We start from the raw sequence: 24,442 nt of genomic DNA, 5'->3' as shown, positions 1-24,442 counted from the left end.
ATGTCTTGTCAATGAAAGACAGGGTACAATCCCATGCCATCTTTCAAATAGACTGCCATGTTCTGCTAGTTTTGTTCAACATACTTTTCCCTTTTTATGTTATAGAATAAGTTCAGTATAATTGTGTCAGTGAAGGAATGCCATTCTTTTACCATGTACAGACAAAATGTATTTTCCCAGACAGTCTTTCTATTTGGGAGTTAGTAATGTCAGGAAAGTGTAATCTGCAAAGATAACTCCTTGCCACCTGGTTATTTATTGCATGAGAACAATGTTTGGTGAATGTCTGGCCCTTGGCTGAACTGAGTTTTCTAGCTATTAATGCAACAGTTGCTGCAAAATGAGATCTGTGAACCCAAGGCCAATTTTAGTGCAGAGGATAAGCTGTGAAGCAATAGATAGCTCAGGAGAGGACATGGTATATGGGGATACAGTGTCCCTGTAAGCGACAGACGCATATTGCTGAGCAGGGGCTCTTCCAAAGTACCGTGGCTGTTAATCCAATCAGAACCCAGAGCTCTAAATTAAAGCAGGAAACGCCCAGCAGAAAGACAAAGCACCCATAACCCAGGGAAGAAAGGCCCCTGAAGGGAGCACTGCAGGAGCAATGCACTTCTTTTTCTGTTCGTTTCTATCTGCTTCCGTTTCTTTACAGGGATTTGGAGTGACTGGGTGGAAGGACCTGTGTTAGTGGGGATTAGCTTTCAGGAGGGCAACTGACTCTCTCTCCGTTTCTCTCCCTCTCTCTCTCTGCTGTTAGGAAAGGGGCAGCTCCTTTCCTGGCAGCCCTGGCCATAGCCCAGCTGGGGGATTTTGAGCAGAATAAACAAGGGATGTTAGGATCACCCCTCAACAGCAGAGTGGTGCTGCCGCCTTTAAGTTGGAGCTTGACCACTCTCTTGCTCAGTTCCTCCCCTGGCCACCATGGATGCCTGATGACACATATCCTTGTTGCCTGGGTATGACATGAACCTTCACAGCTCGTTTTCAGACAACATATCTGACAGTGATTTGTGCGGAATTTCACATAGCGGGCCCTTTACAAATGTTTTATTCATCCACAAACATTTACTGACTTTCTACTGTGTGTAGGTAACAGTTCTAGGGACTGGGGATAGATATCAAGTAAACACCTGCTCTCAAGACCTCACAAAGTCATGGAGGAGGGATGTAAAAAAGTAATTAATAGCCTGAAGGTAGTACCATAAAACAGCTTCATAAAAATACAGAGTTGGCACAAAGAAGGATATGGTCACTACTGCTTACATGAGCCTGAAAATTCCATAGAAAGATTTATGGTTAAGGTGCTAGGTTAAGGTGTAAGAACCAGATGGAGTTCAAAGACTGGTTGTACCACTTTTGAGCTGAATAAACTTGGACATATTATTCAACTAATCTTGAATGGCCTGCATAAAATGCAGGACTGGCATTTATCTCATGGGGTTCTTCTGATGGGGTTAAATGCAATGATGTGGGGAGAATGGTTGGCCCAATGCCTGGCATATAGAAATTATTCTGTCAGTGTTATTATTATTATTGTTATCATTATTTATATGAACTTGTCGTAACCAAAGAAATAGAACCGAGTCCAGTATTGAACCCAGGCCTCATGTAAATCATCTATACACAGTCCTGCTTGGCTTTGAGCCTATCAAAGCAATGGCTTCCTTTTTACTTACCTTCCATCCCATAATAGTCCTATCTGTTTTTCTTTAGCTGGTAGATGCCCCATGGTTCCTCTTCATGCATGGTTCCTCTTCAAGTATGGCCACCTTACTGTAACAAGTTAATAAGGAGTGTCCTTCATGGTCTTTATCAAATGAGAGTTAACAGTGTAGTCTCATGGACATAAGAGTCAGAAAGCATGGATCCTGGACCTACCTCTGTGCTGAGAGACCTCTGGCAGGAGAGCATATAATTGAAAATGTGGGCTCTGTGGCAGGCTGGCCCACATGGATGCTTCCTAATGGTGAAACCTAGACAAGCCCCTGAGATCTCTGAGCACTAAGTTTTCTCCTTTGTGAAATGTGGGCAATAATAATGCCGATTTCATAAGGAAGTTGATAGGACTAAATAAGACACAGGAAGTGTGATGGTTAATTTCAGGTGTGAAGATGACTAGGCTCTGGTGCCCAGTAGTTGGGTCCAACACTAACAACTAGATATTGCTGGGAAGGTACTTTTAATATGTGTAGATTTTGAGTAAAACAGATTACCCTCCGTAATGTGAGTGGGCCTCATCCAATCAGGTGAAGGATCCTAAGAGCAAAGACAGATTTCCCAAAGAATAAGTGCTTCTGTTTCAAGACTGCAACTGAGTTTGCAGCCTGCAGATTTCACACTCAAGACTGTAATATCAACTCCTAACTGAATTTTTAGCATGTCAGCCCGCTCTGTAAGTTCCAGTTCCTTGGGATTCAATTCCTTAAAAATTCTTTTCTTTTCTCTTTCTCTCTCTGTCTCTCTCTCAAAATATACATTCTACACATACACACACACACACACACACATACACACTATTGGTTGTATTTCTCTAAAGAACCTTTACTAATATAGAGAATAAAGCATTTGGCATACTTCCAGGCACATAGGCCTCCATTAATATAAGCAGCTATTATTATTAAATGTTCTGGACCTCAGATGCTCACTTATACAATGAGGGGGTTGAGTCAGGAGTGTCTGGGGTATTATCCAGCTCAATACTTAAAAAACTTAATGTAGAGTTCTGCATCATAAAAGCTATCCTTGTGGAGAGAGGAAACAAATTAAAGTGCCTAAATCTTTCTCTATTGATTTTTCTGACTTGCTTGTAGTACTGTTTATGCATTGCTGCAGGTTTTTAAGTTTCAAGGTGTGCTTAAAAGTATGTCCAATGTATTCTTGAGGAATTGAATATGACAGAAATTTTCTAATGTCCCCAAAGATTTTCACATTCAAAGAGAGCTGTGCTCTTATGTCTGTTATATCATAGCTGGGAATTGTTGGCCCGATGGGAAAATTCAGACAAAGGAAAGGTTTGGAAGAAAGTCTCATTCTCTGGGAACCTCGGTGCTGTGTGCTAGTGGATTTCACAGGGGACAAAGTGTAATAGGAGATGGGAATTATGAACATAAAGGCAGGGCTCAGATTCTGAGCTTGCTTGTTGTTTGGTTTGGATTGGGTTTTTTCTTTCTTTCTTTCTTTAAAAGAAAACAAAGCGGTGCTTTTGTTTTGGGGTATAATGTGAATGTTTATTTATTGGAGATCTCCTTATCTGTATCAGCACACTACCTGCCCCACTGAGGATCTATTGTCTTATATTTCTCTTTTTTCACTTTATTTTTATTAAGAGAATTTATTGCCTCCAGATATATATTTGTCACTTTGTTAATTGTTCATCATGCCCATTAGAATATAAGGTCTGTAAGAGCAGATATTTCGCCTTGCTGGACTCAGTGCTATATCCTGGAAGTATAGAACTGTGTTGAGGATGTAGTAGATGTTCAATAAATAATTTTTGAATATATAAAAACACCTGGAAACACATTTCCTATTCTCTGCCGCTCCAATATTGATTCTTGTCACTCACTGAGGGTGACCTCCTCCATGGCTGCATTATTTTTTTCTTTTTCTTTACAAGACAGAGGTCTTGGTGGAGATCATGACACATCTGATTTCATCAACAGAGATTTAAGAATTCCAAATGGCATATCTCTGGGGAGCTGTGAGTAGTGTTGTGTGCAGGTGCGTGCTGTGATTATAGTGAAGTTGCTCTTATGTCATCTTATGACAAGGTATAACAATTTTCACAATCCCAACCTGAAGTGATTGGAATTTATAAGGTAATGACCCAGATTCTGGTCACACCCTAAGTAAACCCTCAGCTCCTCTCTGTCTCCTTTTTCCCATGCACTTCATGGAGAATTAAATGAGATACGTATATAAAAATTCATTGAATGGTAAACTCACTATACAAATGTTCATTACTGTAATACAAAAGACACAAAGACTACAAGAGGAAAGAAAGGGAAAGTTAAATTTTCTGAACATCTATTATGTACTTACTTGTTTAACTTAATCCTTATGTCAATCTTGCAAGTTTTGCATTTTTATCCCTACTTTGAAGATCATTAATCATCAGGGAAATGCAAATCAAAACTACTATGAATACAACCTCACACCAGTCAGAATGGCTATTATTAAAAAGTCAACAAATAACGTGTTTGTGAGGATGTGGAGATCAGGGAACCCTCGTGCATGGTTGGTGGGACTGCAGACTGATGCAGTCACTATGGGAAACAGTATGGAGGTTCCTCAAAAAATTAAAAATAGATATACCATACAACCCAGCAATTCTACTTCTGTGTGTTTATCCGAAGAAAACAAGAACAGTAATTTAAAAAGATATGTGCACCTATATGTTCATTGCAGCATTATTTACAATAGCCAAGAGATGGAAGCCACCTAGCCGTCCATAAACAGATGAATGTATAAAGAAGATGTGGCATGTACATACAATGGAATATTGCACAGCAATAAAAATAAGGAAATCTTGCCACTTATGACAACACGGATGAATCTAGAGGGCATTATGCTAAGTGAAACAAGTCAGGCAGAGGAAGACAAATACCATAAGGCTTTGCTTAGATGTGGAATCAAAAAAACAAAACTGAACAAAACAAAAACAGACACATAGAAACAGAGACCACAGGGATGGTCACCAGAAGGGAGGGGGCGGCGGGCTGTGAAAAGGGAAGGGGGATGTAATCAACAACCCTGTGATCAGTTTACACGGCGACAGATGATTACCAGAGTTAGCGGGGCGATCCCATTGCAAGGTACAGAAATGTTGAATCACTATATTGTATACCTGAAACTAATATAACCCATATAAGTCAGCATAAAAACTATACTTAAATAAAAATGAATTGAAAAAATGAGTAGTAAAGAAGAGCAGACTTAAACTCAGGGCTGTACTGAAGTTTCCCAAGGTCAGGTGAGTGGCTCAGGGGGGTTTAGTTGAAGGTTTTGGAGACTCCCGAGCCCTGCTCTTTTCACCACGCGACACTAACCTAACTGACAGGAGGCTCACCCTGGCTGGTTTTAAGGCACATCTGAACTAGGGAGAGGGGTCGCAGCACTGAAAGGGTAAGGCTGGCTCGGCACAGTCGGCCCTGCGGGGAAGGCAAAGCTGCGTCTCCCTCCACGTGCGGTGGCCGCTCGCCAGGCAGCCGTGTGGACGCGGAGCGTGGGCTGCTTCCAGCCCCTCTCCTCCCACCGCAGAGCCGTAAGTGTAGCCCCGAGCAGGGACAGTGTTCCCCTAACAGCCTCCGAGGACCCAGCTGCAGCTTCTACAGAAAAGTTTAGCATTTTATTCACGAGTCACCCTGTGGGGAGGGACAAGGTAGCACAGCTCCCAGGGCGAATCCCCCACGCCTCAGAGCGGGGGAGCTGGGAGACCTCCTCTGACTGTCCGTTGGTGGAAGCCTCCTCTGAAACGCGCCAGGACTCGCGGTGTGCAGGCAGGGGTGTGTCACCGCTGGGCTCTGCGACCTACCAATGTGGCAGCCACCTGTCATTCCTCACTGACACAGAATGCCAAGTCGGCGGCGGCTCTGGGACCAGTTCTGACAGTGGAGAATGACCCTGACCCGGTCTAATGGAATGTTGGGGAACCTGTCTCACTGCCAACACCACGACCCTGAAGAAGTGCCCTTTCTTCGTTTTTAGGAAGTGTGGCAAAGTGGGAGGGCATGCCAGGCAAACGACAAAATGCAGCTTTAACTGCCATTGGACCCAGCGATCCCACTTCTAGGAATGTATCCTAAGAAGCCTGAAACACCGATCAGAAAGAATACATGCACCCCTATGTTCATTGCAGAGTTGTCTACAGTAGCTAAGATCTGGAAACAGCCCAAGTGCCCATCAGTAGTTATGTGGGTAAAAAGCTGTGGACATTCACACCATGGAATACTATGCAGCTGTAAAGAAGGATCTCTTACCCTTTGAAACAGTATGGATTGACCTGGAGAGTATTATGCTGAGTGAAATAAGCCAGGCAGAGAAAGACAAACATCACACAGTCTCACTCATATGTGGAATACAGTGAACAAAATAACCTGATGAACAAAATAGACCCAGAGACATGGAAGCATGGAACAGACTGTGCAATCTCAGGGGGAAGGCAGGGGTGGGAGTGGGGAAGAGATCAACCAAAGAACTTACAGGCCTATGTGCATGACCCATGGACAATGGGCACAGAAAATAGGGAGGTGAAAGCCTGGGGGTGGGGAGTAGGGCGGAGGGGGTAAAGACAAATTAAAACAAATGAACAAGCAGAAAACACAACATGGGGCTTTTCATTGAGATGTAGTATTCTGGTCCTTGTTTGACACTGGCCAAGTAATGTGAAGGAGGGATGGGAGGCTGACAAGCACCTCACCAGGCCATCGGAGGAGTTCCCAGGGTCTGGAGTCAAGCAGCCCCATGGAACCTGCTCCTCGGTGTCAGGGTGCAGGGGGTTTGGCGGCTCCTGGCTGTGACCCCGGTTACTGAGGGCGTTTTCCTCCCCTTGACAGCGCCTGGCTGTGGGTCGCGCAGAGGACACCAGGCGGAGCGAGCAGATTCTCCACCCGACCCGACCTGCAGACCTCTGCCTGCGGGCACCTTCGTGCTATTGGGGTGCCTGAGGCCACAGGATCCTGTTAATGATTCCTTAGCTTGGCTTTAATACATTATTAAAAACCGAGAGTTGATGCTATTTTGAACAAACACCTGAGAGAGGGCTAAACCACTGGCCGGTTATCTGTACCTTTACTGTGGCTCATCTGCTAAAATATTCATGAGGAATTTTTTTCATAACCTACTATCCTGACACATGAAAAGTATCCAGCCCATTCTCATAAAGGGCAAAGCTGGATCCCAGCGTCTAGAAGCGTTTGCTTCTCCAGCTTCCCCACTGACACGGCTAATGCCACCATGCCCCCACTGAACTCCTCCAACAAAACTGCAAACCATTGCACGGTTTCCACTGTTATGGCTCATGATGGATTTGTTAACAAAACCAGGAGATGTGGAGATGCTGGCTTTGAAGGGCAAGTCGTGTATTTTTTTTAAAGTCACTTTAAAAATAAGTTGATAGAAAAGAATATTTAAAATGAAGTATAAAGAATTATGACATAGTGAGCACCTCTATACACATTACATAGTTTAAGAAAAGCAATATTAACATTACTTTAGAGGTTTCCCGAGTGCCTCCCACCACTTATTGCTCCCAGGGCCTCTTTACTCATGGCTGGCTGCTCTTCCAAATTTTATTTTATCTTCCCTTTGCTTTTAATAAACAGTTTAAAGATATTTACATATACCCTTAGAATATATTGTTTAGTTTTGCATTTCTAAATGTTAAGCAATTGACTATAGGAGGTGTGCGTTAGTGAATTTATTTTTGCTCAACAGCAGGTGCTGAAGCTTCCTCCATGTGGCAATGAATTAATTTTTACAGTGGAGACTGTGCCACAATTTATTCACATGAGTCGGTGGCCATTTAGGTTGTTTCCAGTGTTTTGCTCTTTCCAGCCTGCCACAGTGAACACTCTTGTTCACGGCCCTTGGCGTTCACGTGCAGGAGTTTATCTGGGGTACACGCCCAAGAGAGGACTGGCGGAAGCACAGAGAATGTGCCTACTCCATTCTTCATCGCCTACATAACACCGGCTAGGGCGGTTCTTACCTGCTGACATTTCAAACAGTGGCACATAAATGTTTCCTTCCTCCCAGACTCTTGTCAACCCATGACTTGGCTGACTGTTTCCCCAAACTATGAGTGTGAAATATCATTTCAACTTGTTATTCTTCAATTCTGTGAGACAAAAGCATTAGAAATATATTTGTTGACATTTTTGTTTCCTTTAATGTGATACTTTTAAGGTTTTTGTCTAAATTTTCATTTGTTTGTTTAATTTTTAGTTATTCTGAACACTAACCTTTTATTAGTGACATGTGTTGCAAATGTTTTCTTCCAGTTGTAGCTTGTTGGCACTTTTTTTTTTTTTTAAGTTCTTAAAATGAATTCTTTGGAGAACAGACTTTTTTTTAAAAAAAAATATATCTTTATTGATTTCAGAGAGAGGAAAAGAGAGGGAGAGAGAGATAGAAACATCAATGATGAGAGAGTCATTGATCGAGCCCACAACCCGGGCATGTGCCCTGACCGGGAATCGAACCCTGATCACCTGGATCCCAGGTCAACGCTCAATCGCTGAGCCACGCCTGGCCAGGCAACATTTTTAAATTCAAGATAGTCAAGCTTACCAGTGTCTTTTTTATGGTTTACATTTTTTAATCCTTGCTGAAGGCAGTTTTTTTTTTTTCTAACACTATAGTCTTAAAAATGTTCTCCTGCATTTTCTTCTAAAAGTTTAGCTTGCCTTTTATATTAAGTCCATTTGGTATCAAATTTTGAGCATGTAGTAAAGCTGAGGTACAAATTTTTTCACATGGATAGTCAGTTGTCTCAGCATCTCTGAGAAGTCCATTACTTCCCTGATAATCTACATTTCTCTTTGCCAAAATCACATTAGTCAATATGTGTGGGTCTGTTTCTGGACTGCTCTTCTCCACTGAACAGCTTGTGCAAACACGTCAATCCCACTGTCTTAGCTCTACAGCTTTATATTAGTTTTGATATCTGTTAGTTCCTCTTTGGGAGTTTTTCTTTGCTTTTTCATATAAATTTTAGTATTGACTTTTTAAGTTATAACAAAAAAGTGGCATTTTATTAGAGTTGCTTTGAATTTATAGATAAATTCTAGGAGAATTGACATCTTTATGATACTGAGTGCTGAAATCAATGAAAATGATATACCTCTCTATTTTTAGGTCTTCCTTAATGTCTTTCAATAAAGTTTTATAATGCTCCAGGAAGATCTCACACATCTTTGGTTAGAGTTATTCAAAATTTATTCCAAATATATTTTTTCTATTATCAAACTGGTCTCTTTTTTAAAAAACTACAGTTAGAAACTTCTTATAAATGTAACAAATGTGATTGTGTGATTGATTTTTGTACTACATTGATTCTGAATTCAGTGAACTTGCTATACTCATTTACTTTTGTGCTTTCAATATGAAAAATAGCAGTTTGTTTCCTCCTTTTTAACTGGTATCTTTATCTGCTGTCAATCAATGATGGATAGAAGTGGTCACAGCAGACAGTCTTCCAGAGCTCCACAGCAAAACTGTCAGCATTCTGCAATTCAGATGACGTTTACTGTACTTTGTAGACAATTTAGATATGAAAGGATGTTGAATTATATTGAGTGCATTTTCTTTATCTATTGAGATAATGATTTATCACCTCTAAACTTCAAATATGCTGAATTACACTAATTTATTTTCTAATGTTAAAACAACATTAACATTTCTGACATAAACCCAACTTGGTTAAAATGTATTATCTTATTTATACACCGATGGATTTGGTTTGTTGATATTTACTTAGGATTTTTATGTAGGTTCCTGAATGACTTTATTTATAATTTTATTGTCTTTTATGGTTCTTGTCAGATTTTAGTACCAAAGTTATGTTAGCTTCACAAAATGAGTTAGAGAATGTTCTCTCTTTTACCTACTTGAAGTTTTCTTAAATGATTGGAACTCCGTGATTGTTTTGTATAACTCATGGGCAAATTGTCTGACGCTGGTGTTTTCTCTGTGGTGAGACTTTAAACTACTGTTTCAATTACTTTTAATGGCTACCAGGTTACTCAGATTCTTTTTATTTCTTTTCAGTCAGTTTTGGTATATTATATTTTCTCACAATCTTTTTTATCTCATCAAAGTTTTCATATTTATTGACATCAAGTTGTTCATATTTTCCTTTTATTGTCTTTTAATCTTTGTAGCATCTGTACTTTTGTATTTATCTGTTCACAGTGTGGCTTCAGTGTTCATTCTCTCCTTATTTGCTTGAACAGTCTTGCCAGAAATTATTTATCTTTTCAATTAACAGCTTTTCAATTTGTTGTTTTCTATTTCATTTATTCTTGCTCTTATCTTTATTATTTCCTACTTTCTACTCTCTTTGCATTGTTTTTGTTTCCCCCCCTAAAATCTTATGTTGGGTACTTAGATCATTCATATTTAGGCTTCTTCTTTTCTAGTATAAGTACATAAATGAATATTTTTCTTTTTACTATGTCTTTACCCATACCCCGCAGGTTTTGAAACATAGTATTTTTGTTACCATTTTGTTATGAATGTTATTTGATTAAATAATAATTTCTTCTTTGACCCAGCAGCTATTAAGAAACGTATTTCTTAATTCCCAAACTTTTAGATTTTTCTAGTTATATATTTGCTATTAACTTCCAATTTAATTGGTCCTAGAGGATGTGATCTATTTCATTTCAACATTTGAAATTTGTTAAAACTTACTGACTAGCTAAGCATGGGGTAATGTTTTGCTAAATTTTCTGTCCATGCTTGAAATACCAGGCAGTGGGGATTATTTGGAGCCATTTCAGAGGCCGGGTACCACAGCAATGAAACCTATCTCCTGAGTTTTTAATGAAATGGTTATATATTTTTCATTTTGGGGGACTGGTTTTCTTTTTAATTCAAATATGCTTACTTGTTCTAGCCTCATATTTTAATGTCTTATTTTTTAACTATATCAAATACATTTATTCATATTTTGTGTCTGATAATTCCAATATCTAAAGATTTTGTTGGTCTGAATTTGCTGCCTGTTGTTTCTTCTGGCTGTCACTCAAGGTGTCTTGATCACAAACCTGTCGTGTTTTTTGTTGTTTTAAAATGTGACCTTATTTTTCTTAGAAGTTTATCTATAGAAATATTTGAGAACACAGTCTCTCCCGACGCTCTTACATGGAGGATTTGTATTTGATTCTGTTAGATGCCAGGGGCACTTTTAGCCCAGAACCACTTTAAGCTACCTGTCTGACCTGCAGTCGGTTTTTGTTTTTACTATCACCCAGGTAATGTCAATTCAGGCTGTAAAACTTCATGAAGATTAGCTTATGTTTATAAATTATGAGGGGAAATTTCCCCCTCAAGCAGTATCAAATGTGAGATTAATATTTTCCCTTACCCACGTTCTTGAACTTGGTTTATTTCTAGTTTATCCTTATACTAAGGTCACATGCGCTTGGAACGGCAACGTCCTGCAGCAGAATCTTCTAGTAGACTGCCCACCGTGGGTGGGGCCAGGGCTCCTGCTTGTCTCTGTGCCCTTCAGTGGTGGGGAAACTGAGGCTCAAGTTCATTTTCAGCAGATGTGCTCAGTGCTCTGCTTTCCTCCTTACGTTCCTGATTTTGCCTAGTTTCTACCCTTTGAGTATAACTTGCTAACTCATCAATGCATTTAAAAAACAGTTATCTTTTCTTTTTAATTTATTTTTATTGTTGAAAATATTACAGATGTCTCCCTTCCCCCCCACCCCTTGACCTCTCCCCCTGCCCCCCAAGCCTCCCCCACGCTGTGGTCTGTGTCCGTGGGTTACCCATGTGTGCAGTAAGCTCTTTGGTGGATCTCTTCCTTCCCCCTCCCCACCTTCCCTCTGAGATCCCTCAGTCTGTTCCATGCTTCCATGTCTCTGGATCTATTTTGTTCGTCAGTTTGTTTTGTTCCTTACATTCCACATATAAGTGAGGTCACGTGACCCTTGTCTTTCTCTGACTGGCTTATTTTGCTTAGCAGAATACTCTCCCCTTAGAGGCATATTTTATTCAGCATTTCTAATTATTTTCAGTTGGAGGAGTTGGTCAAGAACATCTTCCCCATGTTGCTGGAAATGAGTTTTCTCCCCTTCATCATTTTCCAGGTTTCATTGGACTTTATTAAAGCATTTGGCCTAGAATTCGAATATAGTGATAGCCTGCACGTTGCTTTTTAACTGTATTTGGAAGATTATTTCAGAACAATATGCAAAGAGTATTCTCTAGCTTCCTGGGTTTTCAGCAGAAATGATAAAGGAAGTCCAAATTTATTGGGATTCAGTAAGATTCCTAAAGCAGACCCCGCTAGCCTTGGAGAAGTTTAACTTCTTTACTTTAGTTAGCATATACTCTGAAGTTAAAAATTTTTAGAATAGGCAATGATCTGAATGAGAATCTAAACTCTCATTCTTTCCAAACACAGAGGATGGGCTAATGATGACAGAGAACCTCTTAAACCGAGTTCTCGTTTAGTCTTGATATTGTACTTTCTCTTTCTTGGTTCCATCTTTCACATTAAATATCCAATTTTAAATTCTGTTGTCTAATTGATTTAATGATTAAGGAAATGTTCCTGATATCCAGCCTAAATTTTTCTTCCTAATTTATTCCCATTACTCCTGGTTAAATCTCGAATAACTAGGATTGATGAGGCACTGAGGAGTAATTAATTGATCGCTAACACATTGCGCTATTTTCCAACTCCGCAGCGAATTCTTTTAGTTTCAGAAACACTTTTAGAAGTAAACTTCATTGTAAAGCGGTTTGTCTGTTGTTATTTCTGGGTGTTTTTCACAGAGAAATTAAGTTTAATACTTTCCCCAAAGACGTTACATGTAGCCATAAACCAGGAAAAGGCTCAGTTCTTAGACATTTCGCTTGCTCACCTACAATAAAGTTGATCACATTTGCAGAAAAGGCTTTCAAACCCAAGTGACCATCAGGGGACCGCATTCAGGATGGCACCTGATGGGCACCCTCGAACATCAGATGGCTCACTGCGCCTGCTGCCTACTCCTGGGTGCAAAGCTTAGTTGCTTCTTTCCCTGAATTATTCCTGCACTCTGCACTGCGCCCCTGAGCACAGCCCCGCATGGTTTCCTTTGGTGAGTTTTACAGCCCCAATGTGACTGAAGTTCCTTGAATGAGAATCTTGTGGCATCTTCTATTTTCTAAGGACTTTGCTGGTAAATGCGCTAAGTTCTTAGATAGGGGCAAAGTGTGCCCTGAATATCCAGAATAGCAATAGTAACTGAGGTTCTAGCATTAGGAAAGCGAGGGCTGACCTGAATCTAGATGCTTGAGTAGGATTTAGGCAAGTGGAGGACACAAACGGTGGCAGGCCCCCGAGGCAGAGAATGTTTGGGGACTTGCTGGTGATAGAACCAAGGGCATCTGGGGGAGGCCGGCAGAGTCAAGCCACAGAGCGAGTTGTTGCCATAATTAGAGCTTCCATTTTATCTTGAATGAGCTGGAGAGTCCGGAATAACAAGCTCCACAAGTATTTGTTGCAGATAGTGATGAGATTTTACTGTTTCGAAGGAGTGGTTTGAGTGGAAGAGAAACCATTGGATCTTTTATTTGCCACATGTATTTGGTTGGCAAGTTGCTGTAAGATTCCACCTCAAACGCTTCTGCCTGTTCAGATATTCCTAATGCACAGAGCAGGCCTTGTGGGAACTCCAGCCCAGCCCTCACCCCCCAATGACAATGCAGCGTGACTTGGGGAAAGTAAAAAACAAGACGAACAGTGAGGGTTTGACAGTCTGGTTCTCAGGACTCTGAGATGGGTGACCTTGGGGCGCTGTTAGGCGTCGCTTCTCACATCCGCTTGTCAGACAGGTGAGACTGTCACTCGCTGTAAGGAGTGGCATGAAAAGGGTAGGCTTTAGTTTGGGACTTTGAATATTATTAATGGTTGGAGGGAAATGGGATCTATTTTTATTATTTTATAACTTTTTAAAAAAAATTCATTTATCAAGCTTTAGAAAAATGCCTTCCTTTTTCTCTTTAAAAAAGATTGCATAGCGCTGAAGTCTGTCTTTTCAGTAGCCTTCTAGAATTTTAAGTGCTCTCTCTTCATTCCGATGAGACCTGGGAACTGTCGCCTTCTAAGTGCCTTACCTTGGTATTGTGTTAAAACACGACTGTGGCATTTTCTGGAATTACCTCAGAGCAGCGCCCAGAGGATTCCTCTGGTGCTCGCCTCTCCCTGCTAATGAGCAGTGTGTGGGAAGCGAGCAGGGTCAAGGTCATCCAGTAATGTTTTGTGTATAGCTTCTGTTGGCCAATGTGGGATTTACCATAATACACTCAGAATTTATTGGTAACTATATTAATAAAGAAAAAGATTTTTCCCCCCTCTGGGAGCTGTGTTGGAATCGCTGTGAGTTCTTTTATGTGCTGTTAATTTAGTTTCGAATTAGAGGGTCACCGATGTTGCAGAACTTCTTTCCCTTGGGCCCTTCCTGGCTGCTTACAGGTGCGCCGGAGAGGAAAGAAAGAAGGCATTCAAGGCGAGAGAGGGTGGGAGACGGGAGGTGGCCCTGGGGGAAGAGGGGGGAGAGGGGAGGGACACGAAGGACACATAAAAATGGGAGGAGAGGGGAAAGAGAAAACAAGAAAAGAGATTCTCTTTTCCATTTTTCCACGTTTCAATCTACCAGACACATATTCATGGAGCAGTGCCTGGAGCATAGAGAAATAAAGGTTCACTTACTGGTTACTAAGCAAGAAAATTCAAACTAACTCATGGCCTCTGAGACACTTTGAGACAGCTTTGGTCCTGTTTAGTAACAGGACTAAAATACATCGGGCACGCGGTTGTAACTTTCATTCCTGTGAAGGTAAAATGTGTTCATGATTTATGTCCCTTTTGATTAACACCTTGAGATGTATATGTGAACACACATAGGCATCATATATTTACAGCTTTGTTTGGCAGTCATCTGGCATCTAAACTACCTTTTGAAATATTGCATAAGGCCAAAGGAACAGTTCTAAAGTTGGTAATCACAGGGATTAAAAGGTAAAGGAAATGGAAGAAGGCAGTTCACCACAAAGACATCAAATTTTATTTTAATTTTCAGCCTGAAGTTTAACACAAAAGATAAATCTTCCCTGACAAGCTAGGCCAAGGAATATATCATATCAACTTGCAGGTTATTAACTGAGGTGTGTGGTGGGGTTTTTTTTGACACAGATATCACCTTAGTAACTGTTTCAAATGCATTTACTTTATTTTAAAGGTTGTTCTTTCCATTATTAATGCCACACTGAATCACAGAGCCGTTTATGGTGAAATGTGCTTCGCTAAAAATTCCCTAAATGCATCTGCAATGGTTGCTGATGTTTCGATTCAACCTAAAATATACTGCGCATTTTTGGAAGATGTTTTTTATCTTACTGTATATTCCCTGGAGACCATTAGAATTCAATTTATTAACTCTCTGGAAGTTGAAAGCTATGCTTCAATAAAGTGATACCAATACAGGGTGGGGCCAAAGTAGATTTACAGTTGTTTGTGTGGAAAATAATACAGTAATTAATAAATAAGAATATAAGAATAAACTCTGTTTCATGTACTCACAACTGTAAACTTACTCTTGTTCCACCCTGTATTTGTCAGGATTGATTCAAATTATGTGTTTTTTGAGATAACAGTACAATGCCAGACTTTGGATATCTTACATCAGTAATGGTCCTGGTGGGGTAGTGTAGACAGATTTTAATGACCTTCAGAATGGATATTTTTTGCTCTTTATTTTTATTTTTTTTAATATGTCTTTATTGATTTCAGAGAGGAAGGGAGAGGGAGAGAGATAATCACATCCATGATGAGAGAGTCATTGATCGGCTGCCTCCTGCACCCCCCTACTGGGGGCTGAGCCCTTCAACCCAGGCATGTGCCCTGACCGGGAATCGAACCTCGATCTCCAGGATCATAGGTCAATGCTCAACCGCTAAGCCACACGGCCGGGCACTTTTTTTGCTCTTTAAAGACAGAAAATATCTGCACTTTGGCACTCGCAATGTCCCCACTAAAATTGGGAAATTTTACTTAAAGAAAAAAGGCGTTAATTCATCCTGTAAATTATTTTACAACATAACCCAGCTGTAAAGGTAAAGGGAGAAGTGGTGTAGGAAACCTCAGCTGGGATCCCAGGGACCTGAGTTTAAGTACCATTTTTTTCTTCTCTTACTGGCTGGACAACTTAGGTTAGTCAATTAGGCTCTAGGAGACTCAGTTGCCTGAAGTATAGAACAGGGAAGCTGATCTTTACCTCAGGATGTTTTGTCTAAAAGCCTGGTATCTTTTTAGACCATGTGGGATTTCCCAAAGCTCTCTAAGAGCAACAAGAGAGTGAGTGGGTGGCAACTGAGTGAGTCATGTGTGCCTGTGTGACATCAAGGCCATTTCAGCAAAACCAAGAAGTAGACGGCATTCATCTAGATTCTAAATTTGGATTCTAGGGCCATGAAATGTAAGAGGACTGACCTTGGGGCTCTTCTCAAGATCACCAGGATGAGATCTCAATCCATGCTTCTCACTTTACAGATAAGAAAGCTGAGTCCTAGAAAGAATGAGGGCCTTGAAAATCTCATGCATGGAGTCAATATTGATCAGGCCTGGAATCCAGACTCCCCTTACCTGGATATTATTGGGAGATCCCCTTTCCCTTTTCTGCTACCCTTTCAAAACTTGTTCTCAGGAGAGGACATCGCAACATCGTTTTAGGTGCTGAAATGAATGACTGATGAGTGTTCAATTATTTTTCTATGGGGCACAATAATGAAATTTGATTACTGACAGCAATAAACTGAGAGGGGTCTATATTGGGAGGTCACATGAACACGTTTTCCCAACATGTCTCAGCTGGCCCTCCATGCTTTCCTACTACCCTATTGAGGATCTGCTATCTCCAGGTACTCCCCGGGTCATGGTGCTAACAGCAATGAGCAAGGCTCAGTTCCTGCCCCAGTAAGTTTTCACAGTGACAGGTGTGATCTCTGTCTCTCAGGTTAGCAGAAGAGGAATTAGCTATGAGATACAGGTTCAGGAGTTCCTGAGGGAGTCTTTTCCATCTCGTTCTTCCCACCTGCTCTTTTCAGAAATAGAAATTCCCTTAAGAGGGGTAAAGTGTAAATAAGAATAAAGCTCTCACTCATTTTTTGATGTGCATTCTAAATATCAGAAGATTATCCTAAAAGAAATGACTTAATATAGATTCATTCTCCCCGATATTTTGCCATGAATGTGGAACCTAAACTGAGGAATACAAAAGTGGGCATCTTAGGAATCTCAAGATAAAAAGAGATCTATAAATATTCGATATGCAAAGGAGAGCACAAGACAGACTGTATCTAGGATATTTTCAAAACCCTCAGCCCACAATCTTTGTTACTGCAACATTTTGGTTCTGTTTCAAACAATTTTTCTACCTTGTATAATCATGGCACAGAATAAGTGTTTCAACATTAAAACAGTTACTGTTTTTCAGTTCCAGGATGGCTGTGTTTCAGAAACAGGGAAGCTGTGCCTCCTGGATGAAAGGTGTAGTATAAATGAAACTTATTACCATTTTAGGCAAAATTCCCAGGATGGCATTTAGCAATTAAAAAAGCAAAGCTAAACAAGCCCAGGAGATCAACATTTCCTTTTCTTCCAACCCAAGATGCTCAGTTATTGTGGACAAAGAACTAGAAGTACCCACTGTCCTTTGTTGACTCTCTTTTGAGTCTCTAGCATTGCAGGCCGGAGGTGAGAGAATAACTTTTTCCTTTCCATTAATCAGTGGAGAGTTTAAATGAAGAGGTACAAATGGCTCTTTCAAGAACTAGTCAAAGCAAAATCCACTTTGGAAAAGATTTACTAATTTTTCCTTTTCAATTGAAAAATCTCTCTTGATATTTCCAAGCCTTTATCTTCTCTTCAAAGAGTACTCTGTTGTGGACTTAGCTTTGCAAGGTGCATGGTTGAGTGAAAGATTAATCTTCATAGGAAAATAGAATTAGAAAGATATACTTCTGGGAGAGCATGGTTTAATAAAATAGACCTTTTCCTAACTCAAAGAAAAGAAAGTCAACATTTTCAAAACCTCATGTGCTGGCGAGTCCTCAGTGATGGATGAAAGTTCTTTCCTCAGAGATTCAATTCTTTTCTGTTTGGATACCGGGCTTTGCTCTGAGATGATTTTTTTCCCTCCCAAACGTTGTTACCTTTAAATATTCAGTATTGATTTCTGCCTATTCTCTTTCCCAAGTTCAAGGTTATGCGCTCTTCTAGTTTGTAAAGTATCTGTACTTACAAGGAAACGTGAGGTCTCCTTCCCAGGGACTGCTGTAATCGTCTCTCATTCTGTCGATAGTAATCAATCTGGGAACTTTAACCTTAAGGCCAAGTAATTTACTATGATAATTTTTGTCATTGACACAAGTACATGGGTTACAAGTATATGAATGTAAATCTTTCTTGAACATATTTTAAAATCTTTTATTTATAAATTTTCTCAGAAATAAGCAACAATAGAATAGAAATATATACTAAACTAAAGAAAAAAGATCTTTCAAAGGAAAACCTTGCTGTTATCTTTGTAACATTTTTGTTCTTCTTGCCATTTATTAGATACCATAAATGTGAACCAGGTTTCAATTCTTCCTCAAGTCTTAGGCTCAGGTGCTTCATTTGCTGTTTTTCCTGGAGGGCAGCAACCCACTTCATTAGGTGCTAAGGGACACGTGTGAACGTTACATACCCGGAGGAAGGCACATACAAATGCGCACTTGCAGCTGTTACTTCAAAGTTAATACTTGTTGTTTGTCCATTCCTCTAAGGCTAAATGACAATTAGATTGAACAAAGTAGGCATTGGGAGGACACTGCATCCGCTGAGACATTTGAATGATGCAATAGCACAAAATTGAGTCCAGCCAGAACCATCCTGTGTGACACTGTAATGATGAATACATGACACTACACATTTGTTGAGAGCCCAAAGAATGAGCCTTAATGTATGCAAGTTAAAAATTACTTAGGAGGTCCCCGGATTCTAGGTGGAATGCAGTAGATGACAAAAGAATCTAACATACGTGTGAAACGACATCACTAAGGGGGCTGGAGGAGAGAGGTGCTGACAATACCCATGCGAAGTGGTTCCCCTAAGAGAGGACCACATGCACCACAGATATACAGTGTTTTCTGAGCAAGGACCTGTATCAGAGTCACCTGTGTAACTTTTTAATTCTATTTTTAAATCTATCCCCGTTTCCAGAGGTTCCAAGTCAGTAGATGTTGGGTGTGGGGAGCCGGCTGGCTGCCCCTCATGAATAGTCTCCCTGGTAGGGTGCTGCCCTGGAGTCTCTCCAGGGGCTCGCCGACCCTAGCGCCGCCTTAGAGAGAAATCTCTGGCACGTTGACCCGCAGGGTGGGTCGGTTGAGCTAGCACCTCTACCCCCTGTAGCTTAGTTTTAAGATTAAACATTGCTTTAGGGAAGTAGAAGCTTTGCACAATAGATTTATTGCTCTACCTGGAGACATCAAGTCTCGATAAACAGGTGCGGATATGCAGGAATGGAATATGTAAAGGTCACTGCTGGGGGCATTGTTTCACTGCTTGGGGTATTGTTTGGGTGCACTATAAAAGGCTTGTAATCAATAAACTCGGGGCCTCAGCCTGACTCAGCTTAACTTAGCTCTGCCTTGGTTGTGGCCCTCCCGATCCCATCCTTTTGTCTTTTTCTTTCTTTTCTAATCCTCACCCCCTCAATCAGGTCCTCGTTCGCCTGCCGGCTGGCTCCGGCAGTTGGGTGGGTCATTTTTTAATGAGGTCAATACATGTTAATTTAACAAAAGCCTAATATTAATCACATAGAGGCTTAATATTCAGATAGAATTAGGGTGAGTTATGCAGACAGATTTTATATCTGTGTCTTCTCCCTTTTCATCTGGGCTTCAGTCAGAAATCTATGTGAGTTACATGCCCCCTAAGGCTGAATTGACTTGTTTGTGTAATTGCCCTTTTTCTTCTTTAAGTTTAATTTTTTATGATGGAAAAAGTACCTTTCACCTTGTTCTGTATTTTTCCTTCTATCAAGGCAAATTTTTGCATTTGACTGCAATGGTTATAGAACAGAAAAAAATGTATGTTTTCAATTTTGTAATAAAATTTATATAAACTAAGATTTTTGATACATTGGTACTGGTCCTTATAAATAAGACATAAGAAATTAAAATATTCGAATACAGCATGTGGAAGAGTTATAAATGTGATTTATATAGTGCTTCACTGAAAGATTTGGCAGCTGTAAAGGTCCTAAGGAGGATCAGACAATGCAAACTTTGCAAAGCACCCTCGCTTGAAGGCCAGAGGATTACTTCATGTCATAACTGATGAGAAAGGGCTTCAACAAATGCCTTAATTTCATGCATTTTGTAGAATAAGACTTTGTAACCTTTAAGGCAGCTACCAGAGTTTTGTGTGTGAGTAGTGCTCAGAAATCTATGGAGTTGCCATGTGGATGATTACATCTTTATGTGTTTAAAGAAAAAAGTAAAAAAGATGCATTGTAATGAATGCCTAGTAAGTGCCAGTCACTTTAAATCCATTATCTCATTTAATCCTTAGCACATCCTTAAGCCTTAAGAATATACTCTCCATTTATAGGTGAAAAAAATGAGTCTTAGATAAATCAACAGGAAGCATGGTCAGGGTTGGGACCAAATTCTGCCTGACCACAAGGCCTATCGATCCATTTCTCATACTACGCATAGTCAAATCTGGGATATATTAAAGTGGCTTCGCAATATGCTTTTCCTATAGCTATTTTCAAATGTCTAAGTGTTTGGGTGGGTCATAAGAAGAAGGAAAAGAGAGCAGAGTCAGATTCCCTGCAGACAGGATTTTCAACCCAAATGGTACATGCTGATCTTTCTTTGCACGACTTCCCATTGCATCCCAACACCGAGCAGCTCTGTTCCTCTCAAGGCATATGGAAAGAGTTTTATGTTTTAAACAATTAGACTTGACAGCACTGTTGTTTCTTTCTTATTTAATATCCCTTCAACCCTGGAGACCAGCCAGAATCTGTATTCTCTCTCCAAATTTAATTCTTATACCTCATACATATCACTTAGTTGTCAGGAGACAGCAACTTAATGGCATTTGTCCCTGTGGCTTAGGAGCATCTGGGTTATGTCACTTTTTAGATGGCCTGCTTAGTTCAGAGGGAATAAAGTTCTTTGTCTAATGACTTTGTCTAATGACCTTTCAGGGGCCCTTTTCATTGGTGATTTTGCTTTCCAGATCCTCTATTGTTCTGGAAATGTCATGAGATGATAAGATTTCTAGATATTAATTTGTTTCTGCTCACAGATGAAAGCCAGTTATAAATTTGGAAGGAGCAGGCAACAAGCATATTACAGAGGAGAAACTAACAAAGTCATAGTTGTTGTGTGTAACTCGGTGGTTTGGCAAGTCTAAAACTCCAGGGTAAATGGGAACATGGAGTAGGCAAAAAATGCATCTCTACATTTTGTGTCATTTCAATTCAACTAAACTATTTCAATTCAAATCTAATGAACTCAATTCAGTTCAGTTCAATTCAACAGATGTTTCTTTGAGCACCTAGTGAAGAGCAGGTAGTGTCCTAGATGCTGAAACAACTTAGATTTCTTTGAGGTTTTGTATGACCAAGCGAATCAGAACCAATAACATGGACAGCTTTGAGAGAGTCATGTCACCTCCATGGGTCTCAGTTTCCGCATCTGTTAAATGGCGATATCTTCCAACCATTTGCATTTGGTGACATTCCTTATGGGAGGGCTAAGCCTTAGATGAAAGAGCGCTTGTTTTAAAATTGCTGATTTATATCTTATTTTATTTTTATTTTTTTGAATATTTATATGAGTTTATTGAACAGAACTGATAACATATGCTGGAGGGCAAGATCTATAAATCCAGCAACTTATGTTTTAGTCCTGGCTCTGCTCTTATTTAGCTGTTTGAGCTTGGTAAGTGAGTTGGCTTTTCGAGATCTCATTTGAGAGGTCAGAGGAACTGATTTCAAAGGTTCTCTTTTTACCATGTGTTCCTATGAGGCCAGGTAGAACCTCATTTGTCCATGGGAATATTTTGCATAGGGTAAGAAGTCAAATCATGGAGATTTTGTTGTTGTTGTTGTTAAATCTGATTGTTATTCTTTACTCAAAGGTGGTGGGCTGGTGTGGTTTGTAAACTGTGACTATGTAGGTATTCAACCATTGCCTGTGGCAGAAAACGGCTCTGACCAGAAGAAGGGTGATTTTAAAAGTAAAAAATTTCTAAACATAAATATCTCTGAATACAAAGATGTTTCTGGCGAGAACTTTAATTGGTGGGGATTTATGTTTGTCAATTTGCAGTGAGAAACATTTTATTAAACTAATATTTATTGAGTTCTGTTGTAATATCTAATATAGTTCACTAAATATTATAGTTTCCCTCTCTGGGGTGCCCTTTCCGTATAAGGATTTCCCACTTGATTGGCGTCAGGCTTTGCCATGTGGCTTGCTTTGGCCAATAAAATGTGAGGAGGAATTCGATCTGCCGCTTGGGAATGGAAGCTTTAAAGGAGGCAGTGAACAATTACTGTATTCTCTTTCTCTGAGCCATGAGACCAGCAATGTCCCAGGGTCTGGGGTGTCCACCAGCCTGGGCCTTGTCATGAAAATACTTGGAGCTAGCCTGTCACTGATTATAGTGTGACCACGGACAAATCTTTTGTCAATTTAACCTGCTAAGATTTCTTTTTCCATTGCATTATAATTGCATCCACCCTGACTACACTGTGCTTGCTGCTGAGAAGTAGAGTGGTGAGCAAGGCAGATCTAAGCTTTGCGGCTGCTCAGCAAGGTGCGCTAGTAAATACGATGCACGCTTCAGTACAGGGAGTATGCGGCCTGCGCGGATATTGGGGGACGCAAACCTGGCCTTGGGTCAGAGATGGCCATCGTGGTGACATGCGCTTACGCTGTCAGCTTATAAATCAATAGGAGCGAAATCAGCCAAGGGCCAGGACAATGAAGAGAGTGTTGCAAACAGAGAGAAAACCCCAGGCCGAGGCATACGGGCAGAAAGGTTATGGGAGATTCGTCCTGTGTGGCTGCGAGACAGAGCAAAGGGGGGAATGAGAAGGAACTTGGCCGGTGAGATAACATCCATAATACTAATATCAAGCATTCATTAGCTCTGTGCTAAGTGCTTTACATACGGTTCCCTCACGATTATTATCACCATTGTATCGAAGAGGAAATTGAGCCAGAGAGAGGTTTAATAACTTGCCCGTAGCCACACAGCAGGAATGTGATTTTCTCTGAAAGGCAATAGGAAATCACTGAACGGTGTTACACAGGGGGGCCTCATTATCAGATTCACATCTTAGGAAGATCATCTGGCGGCAGGAGGGGCCCATCTCAGACTCCTGTTCTGGTTGGAGGGAGAGTGGGCCTCAACTTCTGCTGCTCTCACCAACCCAACTCCACCGGCAAGGCGAGGGAGGGCAGGTGAGAGCTGGAGCACTGTAGGAAGGTCACTTTTTAAAAAATGCATTTAAAAAAATTAAAAAACTTTATTACTTTTTTAATAAAAAAGAATGGAAAGGCTCACGAATTAGTGAGTCATCCTTGTCCGGAAGCCAGGCTATTTTTCTTTGTGTCATTGCATTTATTATAGGTGCTGGCAAAGCAAGCACGTAAAAGTTCATGTTTTGAAGGAGTGGGGGTGGCATATGCAAGGAAAAATAAATTATGGGTCTCAAGAGCATTAATATTTGGGTAGTAGTTTCAATAACAATATACATATAATAAATTGATCCCCAAATGAGCTCTTGTACCTAATTCAAATAATGGATATGATATTGCATCCATATTTTGAGCATTTCAATTTACTTTTGACTGTAGAATAGATACCATAGTGGGTAAATTCAAGGCAAAGCCAATATCTTTAAGTATGTTGGTTAGTGGTCCATGTATTCCTTCCTCCTTGTTTACTGAGGCTGAATAATAGTGATCATAATTCTTGTTTCTCTTTGTCATAAATAGAGAGATGTGTAGACCAAGAGGGGAAAGAGTCCTTCCTAAGTGACAGTGACGTCTCCAGCAGTTGTTTCCTGTGAGTTGTTTGGCATCCATCAGGAGCCTCTAGAGACCTGGGCTTGACTGAAGAGGCGCCCAAGTCAAGATGCTGGGGAGGGAGTGTGATTAGCATGAACGCCATCAAGATCTTTGCAGAACGCCTTTTGTTTCAACAGGACTCAAAGGAAGAATTGCAGGTAATTTTGACATTTGCAGTTCGCTTCCTGCACACTCCTCTATACACTATCCCCAGAACCCCAACTCTTGCTTTTCTCTCCCCTTTTTCATTTCCTCCTTCCCCGTCTTTCGTTTTTCTTGCTTGCTCCCTTGACTAGTCCCTTTTCTCTTCTAAAACAGTGAGTGTCTGCTGAAAATAACACTCTAGAAACGAGCTGACTGCCAACGTGCGTAAGAAGATTTACTGCAACGGAGAAAGGGTGTTATGAGACATCGCACAAATTAATCTTTCTGGTTTTGTCTGTAAAGACCCGGATTTGCCTACCTTTATTTATGTGCTTTTCAGGAGATGCAGTTGGATCAGAGCAGGAGATTTGGGGGTGTCCAGGAGTACAGGTCTGCTCTGTAGTCGTGGCTCCTCACTCACAGCCACAGGCCG

Source organism: Miniopterus schreibersii (genome assembly GCF_964146895.1).
Source record: "Miniopterus schreibersii genome assembly, chromosome: 11".
Taxonomy (NCBI): Eukaryota; Metazoa; Chordata; class Mammalia; order Chiroptera; family Miniopteridae; genus Miniopterus; species Miniopterus schreibersii.
This window is presented reverse-complemented; position numbering follows the sequence as displayed.